This window comes from Anser brachyrhynchus (genome assembly GCF_964034855.1).
Source record: "Anser brachyrhynchus genome assembly, chromosome: 4".
NCBI lineage: Eukaryota > Metazoa > Chordata > Aves > Anseriformes > Anatidae > Anser > Anser brachyrhynchus.
The window spans coordinates 978467-999007 of NC_137698.1; the positions used below are offsets into that span (position 1 = coordinate 978467).

At 39.7% G+C, this 20541-nt stretch overlaps 1 protein-coding gene across 16 annotated transcripts in view; it reads right to left on the reverse strand.

The window, feature by feature from the left end:
* The window catches only part of LOC308193935 (bifunctional heparan sulfate N-deacetylase/N-sulfotransferase 3), a 389183-nt gene that overhangs the window by 102627 nt on the left and 266015 nt on the right, over window positions 1-20541 (reverse strand). The window lies entirely within an intron of this gene.

The following is a 20541-nucleotide window of genomic DNA, read 5'->3' on the forward strand; positions in this document are numbered from 1 at the left end:
CCTTTCTCTTTACTCAATAAATGTGGAACACGGCCAGGATCAAAACTCAGATCTTGTGTCCCAGACTGCTGCTCTGTTTGCTAGGGTGAATAGCACTTATTAGAATTACTTTTCTCTAGATCAGGTCAAGCACATACACAGCATTTTATTCATGTTTTGAAATTACTGTCAATGAAAGAAAAACACACAGAAGGACAGAAAGAAAGAAGTTAAATGAAACCTATTCCACATCAAAGAACTTAATCCTACCCCCAAACTGTGACTCATTTCTCAGACAGTTATCATCCTGGCTGTCAGCATAAATGTACTCGCACTACATTAGTACAAACAAAAAAACAGCATGCAGAAAGAAGGGGGAAAGCTATTACTCATCGGATACAGCTTCACTCTTTGATTTCAATATGCTCCCCTTCATCTGTCACTCCCAAGATTTACAGATTACTTTCAGGAGTTATCTCCCAAACTCTCCTACTCTGCTGTTGTTGTTTACTATTTCAATTTTTCAGGAGTAATGGAGAAAACCTAGCTCTCCAATACAAAAAATACAAAAAGCTAAACCCCTCTGCAAAGCAAGAACAAAACTTAAAACCAAAAAGCCTCCTCTAACACGAGGCCCAGACCACTCATTCCTCTAAACAGCCCGCCTCGAGCTCGAGCTGACAGTAGCTACTTTCTTAGCACATTGGGCTCCTTGAGATTTGTGAGACTGCACACAGCACAGCCGAGCTGCACGGCCAGCCACAGCACATGGACATGCCCAGGCACTCGTGCTGACTGCTAAGTAGCAACACCTTTGAAAGAAAGCAAAATTTGTACATCAAAAGTCATCAAGGAGTTTTCAAAGTCAACATACATTATACCATAGTTGTTTTAATACACTAGTTAAAAACAATACCCTTGTTGGAAGTAACTCGAAGTGTGTTGTGAAAGGGGTGAGTATTTAAAATCACAAAAAGATATTAAAATCACCAGAAATTTTCAAAAGTTTAAAGCTGAAGTAGGCATCCCGCTCTTTGAATTCAATGACAATTTGCTGCCTTGAGATACATGACCCTTATAGCCATTTTCATTGTATTAGCAGCTAACAATTTATTTTTTAAACCAAAAAGCCAAAGACAACAAAGTATTAGCACAGAATTCAAGTCCAGCTTTGGAAATAGGCATAGCACAGTTAAGTTTCTTAAAATATGGCCCTGTTTCACCGACCACAGTGATATCTACCTTATCAGACAAGCTTCTGGGCACACAAGCTCTCCTTCAGGTCTTTTAGAGGGTTCACCTACCTCAGTTCTAATAAAAGTACAACCTCTATCTACAAACTCAGTCAAGCCTGCCTCCTAAAGCTGTTGTACCTACGTTGCATTGACAAAGCCCAGCAAAGGCTGACAGTTGCAGGGGGCTGCCCTGCACACTAACCTCTAGAGGCCGAAGGCAGCAGGCGCAGAGAGCTCCCCATGCCCAGCGAGAGGCAGCTGCGCACCACAGCGGGTACCTCCACCCTGCTCTGCGCTCCCCTCCCACAGCTGAGCATTTCACCTGGCCCTAGCGACAGACCACAGCGCCTGAAGGGGAACACAACAGCCAACCTCTCTTTACTAACCCATTCATCACTGCCACAACAGCCCCTCACCTCCGTGGCTTCTTGTCCCTGGCCCCTCCGCTGCTGCTGGGACAAGAGGAGCCCTGGGGGAAATGTGGGGTGAGGCCACGGCCCCCCGAGACTGAGGCTGCAGCAGCTCAGCAGCCTGTGGCTCCGCCTGGCTCTGGGAGGCTGGTGCTTGAGGGCCCTGCTCGGCAGCAATAGGAGAGACAGTCCTTCTGTCCCCATCCTGGAGGGCTGCAAAGCTGAATTTTGCTGACATGGCTGACAAAATACAAGCACTTTCACTTCTGAGTCATCATTAGCACTTGCCTTGCTTTCCATTTTGGCAGACCAGAGCATTAGGCATTAAAACTACATCAATCACAAAGGTAAACCTACGAATGAGCCATCATGTTTCTGCCTCCCATGCCCAAAGGTCCCCTCGGGTCAGGAAGGCCATCATGTTGCCTTCCCATCATCTTGCCTCTCCCACCGTCCTCTTCAGCACATAGCTCCAGCAACAGTGAGAGGAGGCTTCACGGAGCAGTAGCAGTAAGGCAAAGATCATCCTCTTCCACTGGAAAGGAAAGCCTGAAAAATGTCCTGCAAACCACGACCTTTAAAAAGGGATGAGTAAAATGAAGCACAGAACAGAGATCATTGAAAACAAGCTTGAGCCTTCTGAAGTGGAATATTGAGAGAAATTTTGCACCAGCGTAGCGAGGACTTTTGCACAGCCAAACTGAGCAAGGATCGCTGAGGAGGCTCCTTATCCTAATGAAAGGTAGCAAATCTGCAGAGGATATTACTAAAACCATCCTTGAGCTGCTGGAAACTGATTCAGTGAAAAATTTATCTTTTTAGCGAGAGGCACAGTTAAAAACGTAGGAGGTAAATGCTATGGCTATACACTTCTTAAATTAACAGTACGTAACTTCAAATGAAAAAGACTCAGTACAGCTTGACAGCAAGATGACATGAATGGGCTGTAAAGCTCTGCTCCTCGGAATTAGGCTCAACAGACCCCGCCAGAAGAATGAAACATATGTTTAGAAACCCGTCAAAAATATCATTCTGAAGGCGTTTGCGTACCAGGGAAGTAGGTTCCTCAGAAACCCAGCAGGGAGGCAGACCTCTGGATTTTCCTATGCTGTGTGACTTTGAAGAAGTTTAGGGAAAAAATTACATTCACTGTGGTGAAAATTTAGTCACACAGGATAAAGTCAAAGTCCCGAACGAACAGATCAGATTGGTAACATGACTTTATTTCTAAATGCGTAATATCAAATATAAAAAATCTCAAAGCTATCTGCCCCCTTCCCTGCAAACTGGAGGACTACTGTGTGTAGTCTCTGGCTCCAAAACATTTAAATTCTTTACGGTGAGTTTACTGCCCCTGAGCATTGACCTCTGAACTGTAAGGAACTGTGATTTGTTTTTGAGCTGATGGTCTTATCCTCTACCTTTCTAACATCTTCACAGCTTCCCAGTGATGGAAAAACAGAAAGGAAGGAAAGCAGAGAAGCTGGAAATGCTCAAGCTTGGAAGAGCTTGCTGCTGCACTTCCAGGCGTGCTGCAGCCACCTAGCTGACAGGAGAGCTGTGGTTTTGGGTTTGCAAATGGCAGGTGAGAGAAGGGTAGCAAAAAGCCCACCGTGTTTCCATGATAATGCAATTTAGGGTTTACTTCTTCACTGGGAGTTACTGTTAGTGGTGTAATTATCACCTTCTCACATCCATAGCTGCCTGGTGGCTGCATCTTCTTTAGGGCATTGGTCACTAAGACATCCCTCGCTCCACTCCTGACTGATCTCTTTCCACCACAAATAAAAAGGAGAGTAACAGAGATCTGGAGTTCACCTGCTACAGAAAGAACCTCAAAAGAGAGCCTGTTGTTTTTTTGGCCACCTTATTCTCCTTAAAACCAACAGGTGTTTTGCTAGAATCTAGTGATGCTGTTTGAAAATGTACCAGCTAATACCAAGGGTGTAGCTGCTCACCTGCTCTATCTTCAAAGAGGTTGTGCAAAAACCTACTGTGAACCATCTTCTGTACAGACAAGCTGAGATAACATTTGAGTTGTCGTGCCTATGATTATTTTCTTGGTGGCTTGACATTTTATGCATTTTTCAGGTTCTAAAAACAAAATGTTAAAACTCATGACAAATATATAGTAGCAGATGGCGGGGACTATTACTGTGAGTTTCGATTAGAGACACTGAAAGAGAAGCAGGGGGGAGGAAAAGCCTGAAATTTCATTTCTAAATGCTATTCTATACACTGAAGGTAAGCTGGTGATATTTATTTTATGATTGCTTTATGAAACATCTCTCTGGGTATGAGATGTTACATAAATATGCTAGTAATGAAGAATATATTTTAGAAACTGTTTGGTAAAATCTTCACATGTTTATAGATTATTTAGTATATTTGTTGTACTTCCACTGGCACCTGTAAGGAAAATAAAGTGCAGGATGTGTAATCATTGTTAGGTATACAACTACAATGGAGTATTTTCTTTTAAACTTTTCCTAGCTCACATATTAGGTTTAGAAAATTCCTTTCACCAGAAATCAAATGTGAGAATTCAGTATATGATGAGAGACCCCTTTGTTCTCCAACAGTCCAAAACGATCTCAGAAAAAGGCCCTGTTACAATCCAATGAATAGATGCAATTTGCCCTGACAGTTTAGAGTTCTCCCAATCCTTGCATCTGACATGTTTATAGTATAATGAAAGGAATATAAAAAAATCGTGTATGTTGTAAATAAAGTCGGATTCTCAGGTGATTAATCAGCTCAGCAAATGTAAGCTGCTGTAACTGCCAGTGGGATCTCATGGAATTTTGAATTTAAGAGAAAATGGGCTCTAGGATCACAAATAGAGCAGGAGGAGCCGAGAGAATTATTCTTGAATTGAAATATTCACACAATGAAAACGCATGAAAATCCCTGCCCTTGTATATAGATGGTCTCCTTTCTTGACAACCATAATATTTAGCTCTTTTTATCACTTTTTATTCAGATATGTCAACTATTTTACAAAAGAAACAGTTTTATTTCATTTGTCTCCTCTTGCAGACAGGACAAACAGAGACACAGACAGATGACATGGGTTGTAAAAAGCTTTTGCTCAAGTAAATCAGCAGTAAAGCCAAGAACAAAACTCCTATTGCCAAACTTGCTTCCCGTCTCCATAGTCAGGAAACCATTCTTCTTCATATATCTCCTTGTATGATTTCACTTTATAGCCTGTCACAGATACCAGAAGTGTCAACTTGTCTTTGGTAAACAGACAGTAGTAATTTCTTCAGCATCAAATTTTTCAGACCCAAACATCTTGGCTGATCAACCAAACAAGTTGGAAACACTAACTCTTTTACAGAAAATGAACTATTGTGTATTTCTGTAGTCATACCAACGTATTTATGACTATTTTCCTCCTCAAAAGCTGCTGGAGAAATTAGACACCTGAAAAGCAAAACAGTTCATAACACTTAATTTTACTTGTAATCAATTTTAACTAAATTGGCAAGGAAATAGACATAGCCTAACAATGCTGCAGCATTAAGATACTAAACTTCAAATTAATACTTGCTTTCAAGTTGGTAAGAAAAAGAAGAAAGGTCAGCTTCATGATTTTCCAAGAAAGTCTATCTTCTCCTCCTTTTTCCAGGAAAAAAAAAGTCTCATTTCTAGAACACTTGCTTTACTGTTTCATATTACATTAGTAATTACTTTGCTTCTTACGTCATACTGGCTCTTTATAAAAGGCAAGGATTTTCTGAAAAGCTAAAACAATTTAGTAAGTATAGTGTGAAAGCACGAGTTAAGCACAGTCTTACGCAGAAGCAGCTTTAACTTTCTGTACCATGTTTCTGTACCATGTTTCCTTTATAGGTTAAGCCCTGCGAGAGAGAGAAGAAACAGAACTAAAGCCGCTTTGACTTCTGACTGGAGGTCTTAATATAAGGCTTTAATGAGCTGTAACTGATGTGATGTCCTTTTACCGTACACTTCTAGTGCCATTGTTTTGCCTTTCCTGAGCTTGTCCAAACTCTGAGGAAAGCTCTGCAACTGAAGCTGCCTGGGTACGTACAAGCACACCACCTGCCTCCCTCCATCCTTCCTTTCTGCAACATCCAACCTTTCCTAAAGTTCCTATCCACACTGCAAATTCACTTGCTTAAAAGAAAAAAAAAAGAGACAGTGGGGGAAGAAATACAGAAGTGAGGAATGTTACATACGGCTGAAGTTTGCATTTATGATACATTCAAAAATGTTGATTTTTAGAGCACTGTGCTTTTTTTTCAGCAGTTCAACAATCACTGTTTGAAACTTCCCATGTGGACTTTGAGGTTTCTCCATTATATTTTACATACCAGCCCCCAAGCTTTGAAGCAGTAGCAAGTTGTCCGGCGTTAGAAGCGAGACATGGCTCGGTGTGGCAGCATGGCACAGAGCAGAGCCCAGGCTAACAACCTGTGCCTCAGTACCAGCTTTGGGCTTCTGGCACTGCTGGGGTTTATGGCAGAAAAGGGAGAAGGAGAGACACACTGCCTAGGGAAGGGAGAGATGGGGAGAGCTGAAGGGATCCATAAGAAACGTTGCAGGAGCGTGATAAGGGACTGAGAGTGAGTCCCAGTGACAGAGCTACCAGGAGATGGGAAGGCAGATGCAAGAATTTGGGGTGTTTGGAGGCAGCATGGCAAGGAGAAACAGAAGGCAGTGTCAATAAGGGTCCCTCCCAAATGGCTGGGAATCATTATTTTATTAGACAGACTATTTTGCTTCTGAGGAAGAATGTTTCCCTCATGATAAATTATGTATTTCAGAACATCATTAAAATTCAATATCTATTCTTCCTGGATTTCCAAGACTATCATCTTAACACCCATTACCATAAACATTTAATCTATGCAGGAGAAAGAATAATTGCTTTGGGTATACCAGGTATATTTTGATATCCTTCAGACAAAAGGAGAAGACCGCTTACATTTTCCCTGTGCATTTTCTTAACAGAGTTGATGCTACAGAGAGGGCAAGGGAAGAAAACTAAAAAAATCTCCAGCCTTTTCAGCAAAGTGTTTGTCAGGCAGAGTCTGTAAATTATGAACAGACCCTAAACCATGTAAGCATGGAGAGGACAGTGCTCTACAGTTTGGCAGAAGCAAGGCGTCCAGGAGGAAACAATCCAGCAAAGATGAAGACTGTTGAAACAGGGATGGAAAAGCTAAGCTGCTGACAGTAACTATGTTCAAGTTTATAAGGCATCAGATTCTAGGTGAGCTGAGGACAACTGTGCCTGCTACTTTGTACAACAAAACTAAAATAGGGAAAAAAAACTTTAAGATACAGTAACTTACAGAAAAAATACTCTTTCAATTAAAAACAGATTTTGAAAAGTCTGCCAAGTCCTTTAAAAAATTAACAGTTGAAAAGTACCATACGCCAGCAAGATGCCTGTTTACAAAGTACATAGTACAATTTAAAACAGAAAATGTGTGAAAAATTCTTTGAGGAAGAGTTTAAGTCCCTGGTGTCAGTTACTTAAAAATCATTATGGTTTACTGACAGCTAGCTTCTACCTGCAGCAATTAGCTAACAGGAATACCTCAGAGCCCAAATCTTTAATGTGCAGGGCAGGAGAGCTCCCACCAATGGCATTAGCTTGGACTGTTTGCCCCATCCATTCATCTGAGGATCTTAACAGACCTCCTGTAAATATTAGGGACCATAGCCAACAGTTAAAGAAGTCAGTGCAAACCTTCTCAATAAATTCAATAACTTGGCAACTCTGCTTCTCTTCCAAGTGTTAATAAATTGAGGTATCACGCTGAAGCCTGATTACGTGCATCTCGTTTTTAAAGTGTCCAATATGATACACAGCAGACCTGATTGTCAAAAAATTCAGGGGAGACACCTTCAATTTGTGCACACGAATACTGTAACTGTGGTGACATGCAACCTTGATACAGGGATCTGAATTTGATGTCCACTAAAATATACTAAAAATGTACAAGTAGCCACTTTTGAAACAAATCATTTGAGACATTTTCCAAAGTCTTCTATCAGAACACACAGTTTTAATGTTACTGGGTCTTCCTTTGGAGACTTTTTTTGTCACATAAATAATGATCTTGATGATGGTCCAATTATACATTTTCAAGCAATTAGGCTCTTTCATCTAGATATATCATTTGTACAATCAAGAGACTTAAGAAATACTTCTAAGTTCTTTAGTCAACTTTTCACTTCTTGGAGGTTGAGATAACAGCTAATGAGAATAAGCTAATTATGGCAAGGTAAATTGAGGGTTTTAAATACTTGGTGCCAATGATATTTAATAAAGTCATGTAATTAGCATGCTGTTTTCAGGATTCTGTATGAAATCCTGCATTATTAGCTCTTAATTAAACTGTACTTTGATGAAAGAGGTGACTAGCACTAAACAGCTAAATGATCTCAGTATCCTGCAGTTAAGAGAAAAAGAGCCCTGCATTTCTTTTAATCAGAGGTCAAAACACCTAGGCCAACTGAAGTAGAACTAATACACACCCTACTACTGCATAGGATATTTTTCCTGGATTGTGGTCAGGCAGAATTCAGTGGAAAGCTTGTTGGTTCTTGCATTTTTGTCTAACACATCATCTGCTTGTGAAACAACACATATGAAGAGGTAAACTCTCAGTATAACATATCAAAGTATGAACAAAATAACTCTAAAATACTTTTAAAATCTCCTCATAGTAATCCAGTTAAATTCTTGTAAATTGGCAATTGTTGATGAACTAGTACAGCTGGAAACTGAGGTCTGTTAGCCACAGTGCAAGCATTCAAGTACCTGTACTGCAAAGGTACACACACCACTCAGCTGCCTCAACTCTGAGCACAGACCATCTCTTAGGGTGACAGATCCTATGAGGGAGCTCTTAGGGTCAGATCCTATTTCAGTTCACCTCTTGGCCACTTTGCTGTGACTGCTTAATCATGTTTGCCTACACCACATCCCATCAGCAGCAGAAAAGTTACACAAGCTGTTTTTTGATTCATGTAGACACTTTTCTTGGTACCTGCAAGTGTCAGGCCTCAACCACTCAGATGCAAAGCATTTCTACCTTTGCATCTCCTCTTCAGACAAGACACTTCGTACCTGGTTTGGTGAGATGCATGGTATTTTGTCAAAGAAGTCAGAACATGAAGGCTATTCAATCCAAGGGTGCCTGTATTTTACAGAGGTATTACCCAAGCTCCTAATACTATATTCATTATCAGCATCTTGGTGTCTTATTTAATGCTTCCTTCCAGCTTTCACCACTAGGCACAGCAGTCAACGTTTGGCTCAAGGACCAGTGGCTTGTGTGGCCACTGTGTGGCTCCATATAGCTGCTGAACATACCCAGAAGGTTCAACACTAAGAATTTCCAGGCCTAATCTCTGCGCAGGAGAGACCCCAGTGGCTTAACTAGAATACATACCAAGCAGCAGCAGCCATGCAACTACATGTGCCTTGTTTGCATGCGATTATCGGTGGCTGTATGACCCCATCCAAAATGGCAATGTTTTTAGAGACGCAAGTTAGATTTCAGGCCCACCTTTTCACCCACGGCCTGCACACAAAACAGTAAACTTGTTCAAAAAAGCTTGTCTTCTTATAGATATTTGTCCCCCAAACCTACTCCTACCATGCAGTAGCCTGCGTTCTCTCCCATGCTGCTACCTAGGACACACCTCCTTTCAGGTCTCCAAAGCCCCTCCATCTAGACGAAAAAGGGACAGTAGGTGCCATGGGGAGCCCCAGGGCACAGAGTGCTGATCAGCCAGGGGCAGGTCAAAGCAAAGGAATAAACACAGAGCTCACTCTGAAAGCTCTGCTGTAGCACAGGCACTGATCTGTGTCCGTGTCTTATAGCGCCCCGATTCCCCAGCAGCCAGGAGGAATTCAACCATCTTCGAGAACTGTCCCTATCTGTCACATCGGATTGAAACTGGCCAGCAGGTTCAAAAGTCATTAGACTGATGGATTGACGAAGGCAAATGGGAACATTAAAAACACATGATTTCTTCAGGAACGGAAAGTTAAAATACGGTGTCACTGTTGTGTACGTCAAGCCCTAACAGTCTGTGACTATGTCCTTCTGAAAAAACTCAAATTTATTTCTTCAGCATCAGTATTCTCAACCTCAGTGCCTGAGCCTCGATATGCTCGGACTGAGCTGTCCCATAAGCCCAAAAGCTTGTGCTCCCTCTTCAGCAGGGGTTTAAACAAACAAGAACTTGAAATTTTGTCTAAATCTTTACACAGATGATCACAGCTCAACAGTGGGTGGTATTTATCTATTTTTCCAGAGCATACAAAAACTTAAAGCAGTTAAAATTTTATATTTTTCCAGCATTTAAGGGTGATCGCTACACAGTAACTGCAATTACAAAATAAACTTGTTATGTGGCCATACAAAAACTCAGATCTCAGACTAAGGAAAAACAAGTTGCAATTTAGGTAGCTTGAAAAAATGGATATCACATGATATGTCTAAAACACTGGTACCAGACAAAGAGATATCCTTTGGTGTTTTCCTGTTTCCCAGGTTATCCTCTTTTTTCCTGGTAACACTATGGCTTCTAGACAAGCACAATAATATTTGTACTAATGTTCAGCTGTATATGGTGGAGAACAAGTAAGGGATTAATGAATGAAGACTCGATAACATGAACATTACAGTCCGTTCAGAAATAGGTTTCTTGTTTCTTTCTCCGTTCCCCTCATGGAGCCTAGAAGATGCCCGAGCTTCTCTTACTACTCAGTCTGTGTAAAACCACCTACCCACCCATCTATCCACCTCTGTTTCTTGTCTTGGGTGAGCTGATGCCCAGCAAAGCTTTTTCTATTTGTGCTCCACCTTTATTGCGAGGAAAAAAAAGTCTTTGACCAAAAAGTTTCATTGTCTCTTTCTGTCTCAAAACTTGATGTCAGGAACAGCTAGGAATTCAGCCTTCAGCCTGCTCACCAGCTAAGGGTCACAAATACCTATGTTTTTAACCCTTCTTCTTTTCAGTAGTCCCCACATTGTCAAGTGAAAGTTCTCTGTTACATCACCATTGATATCAAAGAATTTACAGAAAATGAAAAAGCAAGAAACGAAGGCCAGCATGAAACAGCTGACATATAAGTCTTCTCAAGTCCTATGCTTTATGATTATATGTAGCCAACACAGAAAGACATAGTAAGAACTTAATTTACCTTAACCTAAATTTGGATAGCTTCATAGGCTATGTATTATGTAAGAGTCAAAGAGAACCACTTTAGCAGAGGAAAAAACAGGATTTTTTGTGAAACATGAGACATTAATAAGAGAAACAGAGGGGGAGGATTTAGTTTGAAGTGTTAATACACCTTTCCTGGTTTTGCATGAATGTCTGCATTTCTGAAAGACAAGATTACAGAAACTAGAACCAGGTAGATAAATATCCCAACTGACAAAATCCTACACATGGGGACTCAAACCAACATACAGAGATCTAAACTGAACTCCACATTTCATTACACTGTACAAGTGTGAGAGTACATCTTAGTACAGATTCCTTGCCAATATTACACTGCTTCCAATAGCATATTTCATCCTCTCTTGTTGAATCTAATTTTTAAAGACTTACATAATCCTTTTACTTCCTTTTGGATATTACCCCACATTCAACCACACGCTATTATAAAGAACTTCTAGCAGCTCTTCAGCCAACACTTAAAACATCTCAGTGCCTTACATCAAATAATGTTTATCCAGCCTCATTGCTTATACCCTGCAGACATCTGTAGTCTATTGCTTTTTGCTTTGGTCATCATCACTTGCCAAGTTCTTTAGCCTTTACTTTTTCAGTCTTAGCTCAGAAACTTCCTGACTATGCTGGTGTCTCCGTCTAAGCAGTCTCTCAATGGTTCTGATTAAGTGGTGCAGAACTGAGCACAGTCTAGAAACCTCTTCAGCCAGAAAGATGAAGTACTTGTCTGTTACAAAATATGATTTTTAATAGCTTAAATTTCGATCCACGTTACATTGCAAATTCAGGTGTAATTTCCTATTTATCTCATTTTTAGGACACTTTCAGAAGAACCATTTAAAAAATTTCTATTACCTTTAAGGAAGGCAGTAAGAAAGAACAAAGGATAAGAGAAAAGTTTCTCACACACACACACACAAAAACACCCCAAAAAACCCACTAACAACTCTTTTTATAGAAATAAAGGGTTTTTCAAACTCCTTTTCGGTTCTGTTAGAGTTCTATCATAGGCAAGTCTAAGTTACCTTTATTCCAGGTGTTTTAAAATGGGAGCAGAGGCACTTGAGCTATTCCCAGGAGTGTTAAACACTGAAAGCAGACCTGCATGAGATAGATGTAGAGCTATGTGACTTGTTAGCTCCGCAAAATTTCAACCAGTGTTCTCAGACCTAACCTGGCACATCTGTACAGCACGGCATGGCCTTTGCCATGTAAATTTACTGACTTGGGTTAGAATGAGTTTATAGATTCCTACTTTGCACAGTCACTGACCTTTTATTTTTCTCCCCCATTTGTACTTACAAATATATCGCAGTCCTTTTTTTTTTTTTTGCAGTACACGATTATATTTATGGTTTATTCCCACTGTGAAGCTATATTTTCAGGGGCAATACTAATTCATCTCAAGGGCTGTAAAGCGTCAGAAGGAATCTCCTAAGTATTTTTAAAAAGTGGTCATAAAGTCTTTATGCTCTGTCAAACAATTTTTAAAGAGGAAGTAACACTTCTATCTTGTTTTATCTTATAAAAAGATACTGAAGTTTGCACAGAAAAAAGAAAAGGGAATTGGAAGGAGATACAGCACTTATTTCATGAGGAATTACATACACGCTGGCAAACTACTGAGTTTTTTTTACTTGGTTTCCTAAGCATGGTCATTCAGAATCAGCCATGCAGTTGCATGGACTTCTTGCAGACTGAGCAAGTAATAAGTAAGGACATTTTCCATGCAGCTGTACTGTAACAGCAGCTATGGAAACACAGCCCCACTTTTACTCCTCACTCTCCTCTTCTTGCCACTGTGCCTTCTTAATATGAAGGAAGTGGGAAGATGTTAGGCCCAATTTTGTTTTACAGTTAATTATTGACTTTTATATGTCTGCACTGTGTTTCTATTTGTTGGTCGTGAAAGTTTTATTCAGTTCTGTGAGCAGCAGGAATTTGACAGCAAACTTGTCATTTGAAAAAAGCCCAGAATAAATCTTGCAGCAGCCATTCGTACAGTGATGAATCTGTACAGCTCTGCAATAAGCCGTAGTTGCATTGTTATTATTTGTATTACCTAAGTGCTTCTTAATGCCTTTGACATGCCCAGAGGCTTAATAAAGAAAGGTGCAAACAGAATAAAAAGAGCCTCTGACCTAGAGAGCTTGAAGCATAAGAAAGGAGAGGGACTGACATGGCAGCTAAGGCATACACTGCCTGGATAGCAGTTCCAGCACAAAATCACTCCTGAGTTAGGATGCCACGCACGCTGTAGGAAGTTTGACCGTTATCTCAGGTCTGGTGCATTAAAGTAGAGAAGGTACTTACAGGGCTTTGATGTCCCTCAACTTCCGTTTTTCTTTTACTCTCTGGATGCTGTTATTCATTGAACAACAACGTTCAGCTTTGAAAGTACTGATCTTGAAACTTCGAAAAGGCTTTTTCAGTGGAGGAGAACTATCCAGCAGAGTTGAATGCCTTACAGCGCATACTAAGGTTTCAGTATGTCTTGACTCACATTTCACTTCATAAATTTTGGAATGACTGGTTTTGCTTTGACAGCCATATGGATGAACCCAAACAGAGCTGAGCTTAGGTTATGTTGACAATACTCAAAGTAAAGTGTGCAGAATTACATGTGTTTTCATCTCATCCATGAAAATATTCACATACATTCCTCAAGTATAAGTTTCTGAGAAGAGAGAAGACGACAGAACTTGCTAGCTCCATGGCTGCGAACCAAACATGATTACTTGAGTATGGCATGCTTGGTGGACAGAAGCATTTGGTGTGGATTTCTCTCTAAACAAAGCCTTATGCTCAAGTGTAAAGATAATCTCTGCATAATAAACCAAGTCAAGGGAAAAGCAGAAACAGTGTTAGGATCAAGTAAGCTAACTGAAAGCTTCCTATGAGAGCATAATTACCGAATTTTAAATAAAATAGGTCTTACAACACAATTCCATTAAGAACAGGAATGAAACTACAACAGGCAGACACCACTGGTAAGGTAATTCATTCAGCCTAAGAACAAAGTATTCACCACTACACAGAAAAAGCAAATTAAAAAATGAAAAAGATTACTGTAATTGCTAGAAACATATATAGGACTGCATCCCTACCGCACGTCTACTTATTTGGGAAGTCAACAGTAGATTCATAGAAGAAATTTACTTTGGTAAGTCAGGAAGTGTGCTAATTATAAAAGCTGTGAAGTTACGTCAACACCAAGAAGTGCAGCATTTTTTTCCAGTTGCACAGCAGTTAAACTGCAAGACCTGGGATATACGTAAGCAAAACAGCAGTCACTTAGCAGGGACACAGGCAGGAAGCGCAGTATTTTTTCCCCCTTAAATGTACTTAGAGTGGTTTAACCTCTGGGCAAAGAAATAATGGGATCAATAACAACGTTGTCTTAAGAATGCTAATGAGCTTCCTGAACAGCAGCAAATCACTATGGGTGAAAGGAAGCCCTCCTGCCATATGTCATGTGTGACAGTCCTCAGAGCATTCGCCTTCATTTGGTTATAAAAAGGGAGTCGTATTTCTTCTATTACTTCCATATGGCAGCTGCTAGAACCACAGCATATTAGTTAAACTGCAGTAACATTTCAGTGGAAGCACACGTATCTGAAGATTATTGCAAAAAATCAGGAACTTCCTTTTCCTTAATCTCTGTAATTTTACTAATAGCATTATAAGCAAAAACTTGAGAAAGTACTGTGTACAAATGCTATATGGGAACACCCCACCACATGGAAAAAGACCCACTGAGCAAGTAAAATGACTGCAGTCAAACAAATGAGGAGTTACAGCAAGAAGTCCATGGCTTCCTTTTCAGCAGTGGCCCTTTCTCTTCTGCCCTACATTTTAAATAATTCCTTTCCTGAAAAGAAATTGATTTAGTCTCAAGTCATCCATTGAAAAGCATCTGCTCTCATATATAGCCTAACAAAACTCATGTGTGTTCAAGTAAAATACCAACCGCGGAAAATCCTGAGTCTTCATTGGCCAGACTCTGGGATTATTTGATTTATTTTGTTAGTACATGCTAAAGATGCAGTTCATGAGCCAGATCAAGTGGAAAACTATGTTTAGCCACGTGTTGTTTTTTCCTTCCTTTTGTCTCTGGGGGGTGTCCATATATTTGTTAGAAAAAGGATGGCCCATAATGAGGTGACATCAGTTTTATATGGTACATTACAGATATTTTTACATGGCTAAGGACAACCTTCAGATTCCCCCCTTGACCAGATAGAAACAGCTGTTAAGACATGTCCTCCAGAACCCCATCAGCAAAATAAACAAAAACAAGCTATGAATTCCAGCAAACACAGAACTAACAGAAGACACTAAACTCACAGGAGGAATGAAATTTAGTTTCTGTGTATCTGATACAGCACTAAAAATTAAAGCTTCCTCATGCTTAAAGCACCAACACAAATTGATTCTGAGCAAGAAAGATGAACATCTGCAGATCAACCAGCGTTTACTTCCACTTTTTTAATACAGAGCAATATGGCTTAGACACACAGCACCCTCTTCACAGCTGTTGTGCCTGAGAAGTTGTGCACAAATGAACAAAATAGTTCAACCAGCCAGTGAGAATGGGTCAATACAGTTACCCTTTCGGCACAAGAAGCACGACTGCCAGTGCTGCTGCTTGACACACACGCCCTACCTGTAGACTTCATTCTGAGGACCACGCTTGTCCCACAGCCCCAGGGAAGCAGGCAGCATCATTTGTGCAAACATGTCTGAGCCTTCTGGAAAAAAAGGAAGATCTCCAGCCCCGCAGATCACCATCCTTCTTGGACATCAGTGGTGACCCAAGCACTGTGCACATCCCAGTCCCTCCCAGATATAATACCTGTATGAAGAATAGACCAGGAATATTTTAACATGAAAAAAATGGAAGCCTGCTCTCCTTTGGCCTGACAGTCCACAGAGATGCAACACAGGTCCTGGCTATTATTAGACACATGGTTACTGTGCAAAGTTTTTGTCTTCGTGCATTTAATACAGCAGATAAACCGTGCAATTAATCTTTGTGCCAAGCTCGTTCCATTGGGTTTGGTTGTTTCTAGTGGTACACAGGTGCAGAGATGGAAGAGCAAGGATACACGGAAATGCCCAGCACTGCCCTGGCAATCCCAGGGGTAGGGCATGTGAGACAGACCCAGCTCTCCTCTCTCCTGCCACTCCTTTGCAGCCTCTCTCCTCTGGTCAAGGAGTTTTACACAGCTTTCTGTTCAAACATCAGTACACTCCTTTGAAAACAAATGCTGCCCTGTGCTGAGCAGCAGTTGTATCAGTCTTGCTATATTAAGATTCACAGAAGTTGGTACATAAACCAAATTGCTTTAATAAGTCAGATGTTAATAAAACTGACTGGTAAAGTGTTACATAAGCTGGTTGCAGCCCATAATACACATAAAATAATTTTATAACTTTTTCTGAAGTTGTATTTTCGGTCTGAGCTCTAGACAGTGCGGAACACTTCACAGTACTGTGTCTGAACCAACATGCTCCAGCAGTTAAGTCAGACTTCCTAAGGCATCATCCGGCCAGAGAAACATCACAGTTTCTATTATTCCCTTCCTTTGCCTCTTTTTAGGCATGTACTTTCTACTTATCATTACGGCCAAGCCAGTATAAAATACCATAGGAGCTTCAGATCAAATTAAGATAGAACGTACATACAGACGCAGTAAATGCATTGAACAACTGTACAAAGGTAACATGGCTCATGAACTGGGAATATAAAATGATTTATCTAATCAAAAATTCCTAATAGTTAATTCATGCTGTCATTTAAAGTCTTAAAAAAGATCTTTTGAATTTCCCCAGAGGAAAGATTTGCAGCTCAGTGCAACTGAATTGACAGGGGCACCTCCGGCAGTTCTGTAACCGACACATTTGATGACATATCTATCATTTTTTATTGATAACCTTCTGGGTGATCCTATAGGTAAAGAAAATTAACTTGCAGAATTAAGACTCTCCTGTGACAGGAACTATCTTGTGTCTTGACAGTTCAGGCTTTCTGGCACCTTCCAGCCACTCTGCCTCAATATAAAATAGATCTAAGCCTCTCTGAGGCAAATATTCAGGTCACTCCTGTGCAAGAGAAGTTGAAAAGATACGCCATGGTATTTTGAAAGTTTGTATCCAAGAGGTAAGCTTTACCATGGGAAGTTCTTATTTCTTTCCACATACACTGCAGGAGGGAAAAGACGCTTTAATATTTTAAATAATAGTATTTATTTAAACTATACTGACTAATGTGGACAAATTTGCAATGTACAGAATAAACAATAAGCTCTTAGGGGAGAAATCTGATGCATTAAACAAAAGACCAGGCCACTGCCACAATGAGGAAATATCATAACGATGACAATGCTGGCTTTGGAACACAGAATGAGATTCATCTGACCAAGAGCAAATGTTTATACTTCGTCTTAGTCACTCTAGAAACATTTTATGAGCAACAGAAAAATATATACTTTTAAGGTGCAATTAACTTAACCACTGTCAGCCTAAAGAACTACTTGTTTATGTTGTCTACTATGGAAAGACAGAGGACTAGCTCTGATATAGATGTGTACATTATAAACCTCAAAGTCTGGGCAAGATGACAGACTGCGAGTGATGGAGACTAAAACACTATTAATTTATTCTTTCTGGCTAACTCCTCTCCATTATCAGCACACTGCTTGGAACAGATGATATGCAAGAGAATCACTCAGAGGACAGCTCTTGCTGTCTAACTCTTCACTGAGTATAATGCAGAAAGACTGCAGATTCAAGCTTTTATTTCCCATATGCATGTCTCCTAACAGATGCATCAGCTAAGTGCTCACAAAACAGAACAAGAAAAAATGAACCCCCCCCCCCCCGAATGCACATGGTTAATATTAAACTTTTTCCTTGGCAATTATGAAAGAATAAGAAAATACAAGTACCACCTATCACAATATTTTCACGTGTTAGCATGATCACATTTGTGTTCTGTTTGTCTACATTATATGACCAAAGATGCTCATTCAGACCAGAATCTTCCCTAATAACATGACCACCACTGATCCAAAACTGAGCACAGGTAGGAGTTACAAGAGGAGAAAAAGATTAGTCTTACATGAAGAAAGTGGAGACATCTCCTGATTTCAGTTCAAATTACCTCTTTTGAAAAGCACATAAAAGACCAGACAATAAAGAGGAGATCACATAGCTAATGGTTTTAAAAAAAAATAAACAAAAGAACCCCACAGTATTCTAATTTTTCATTTTGAAAGCATGATCATTTCTCACTGAAATACAGAAAGGGCACATATTGGGGAAATGAAGGAAAAGGTTGACCAACTTATGTCTATGCCATTATGCTCCACCAGCATTGTACAGTCAGTAGAAAAAAAGTCATTTTTAATTTTCCTCCTGATATCAGATGGCTTTTCCCTTGAAAAAAATCTCAGTGCTTTACAGTCTTAAAATTTTCAAAGAGTAACTGTAACAAAAAGAGACTGTATTAAATTAGTAGACTGTCAGTGGGGACAATCATGGTCTATTGAGATAAACTTTGTGAATATCTAGATAGATTTTTTCTGTACGTCCATTTTAATGAATTATTTGCACTGCTGAGACTAAAAGACAAAGAAAAAATGTAACGCTGTCACAGCATAATGGTCTCTCCTGCTAGACAGATATTAAGAGGAAAAAAAGAACTACTGAAAAATGAATGCTGAGATTACATTACCACGTTTAAATTCAAAGTGGGAGGCAATTAGACTATGAAAATGTTCTCTTCCATTATTTCTATTATTCCAGAGGAAGATAAAGTAAATAAATATGAAGATGGATGGTTGTTGCTGATACAGTGACTGCTATTCAGTATGGTACCTTGAAGAGCTATGTACTATTGGTCCAAGTTTAATATAGCAATACTTGAATCACAAACAGGTAGTCTAAAAATCTCAAGTACAGTTTCAGGGTTTGTTGTTGTTGTTTGTTTTTAAACTGAAAAAACCTGTGACAAAACTAGTATAAGCTTCATTTGTTGTTTAATAAGACAATCCATTTATCAGTTTTATATAATTTGCATTGAAAAACCATGTCAAATGTTTTCCAGGAGGGCTCTTTACACCTTGTATCCCTGACACTACGGATACTCAATCTGAAGTAGCACCACTCTGCCTAATAGAGACGCAGAAGACACTCATTTTAGAGGGGCTGCTTTTGACTCAACCTCTTTTGAGGCCAATATATACTACTGAAAAAACTACCACTTAACCTTACAACAGCAATTTTCAGTTATGCTCAACTCCAATTCACGAAATTTAAAGATGAAAACAGTTTAGCCTAACATCCAAACATTGACTATTCTGGCCACTTTGCAAATCTCATTTAAGCACCTGAAGAAGAAATTCCCTTGAAAACCTGGCCTTACTTGCAATCAGAACCTCCCTCCTTGAAGTTCTTCAGAAGCTGCCTGGACACGGTCCCGGGCAGTCTGCTCTTGGTGGCCCTGCTTGAGCAGGGGGCTGGACTAGATGGCCTCCAGAGAGTTCAGTACTGAATCACTAACAAGTGATTATTTCTGCTACCTCATCTGTGATAACCCTCCAGTTTCTAAACTTTACCCTATCCAGTTAGCAGAACCAAACACAGCTTTTCTGGATGTTGGAAGCTTTCTGAAGCGTTCTAGATTACATTGCATTAATTAACAGAGTGCATGTAGAAACATCCACATTGCTCTAAGTAAGCTCAGTCTTACCAGACATGACTATGTCCAGAAAATTTTAACTAGGAAACACATAAAACCAAATTAAAACACAAAAAAGCATTATACCCCATTCTATATTGCTAGTATTTAAAATGTAATCTTAGTAGAAATGAGTTAATTGCGAGTACTGGATATACAATCTTCATTTAGCAACCTCTTTCCACACTTGTAGCACGCAATTCTCTGTCACAGTCAATGCAACAGAGCTCAGTAAAACACTCATGTCTAACAGGATGTCATTTATGCACAAATACACTATACAGTAACTGATTTTCAACTACCACAATTTGATTTTATTTCATTCCTTCCACGTGTCACTGTGCCACAGAGGGTAATTTCTTTGATAATAATAGTAATGAAGATGCATTGCACCTGACAGCCCTAACAACATGCTTAATAGAACATTTTAACTTTTAAGTAGATAAAGAATCTGAAGGGAACACTTTTTCACGTTCCACTGTTTCAGAACACAGTTCTATATAAATGAAATTATCCTACTTAAAAGTTATTTCCACTTTGATATTATTTCTATTCAATTTGACAGTTTTATTTTGGGAAGATAACATTCTGACATACTGCAAATTATTCTTTCAAAACAACACAGTTCAACCTTTTGTATCTGCTTTAATCAAATTTGTCTCAATAGACTCTTCTTTCTGCTAAGTAATTCTGGCAATTCGTCATTTTAGGATAAGTTGGAATGATTATCTTCAGGTGTCATTCACAGAGACAAACAATATGAAACATGCTATTTCAAACTGCTACTGCAAGACATAGTGGGAGATTTACTCAGGCTTTATTTAATTTGTTAATAGAAATTGCTTCTTTTGCAGAACAACAGGAGTTTAGCCACTGATGTGGGTCAGACCTTCCTTACTTTGCTTCTGTGATTTGACTTTGCCCTTAAGAGACTCTCAAA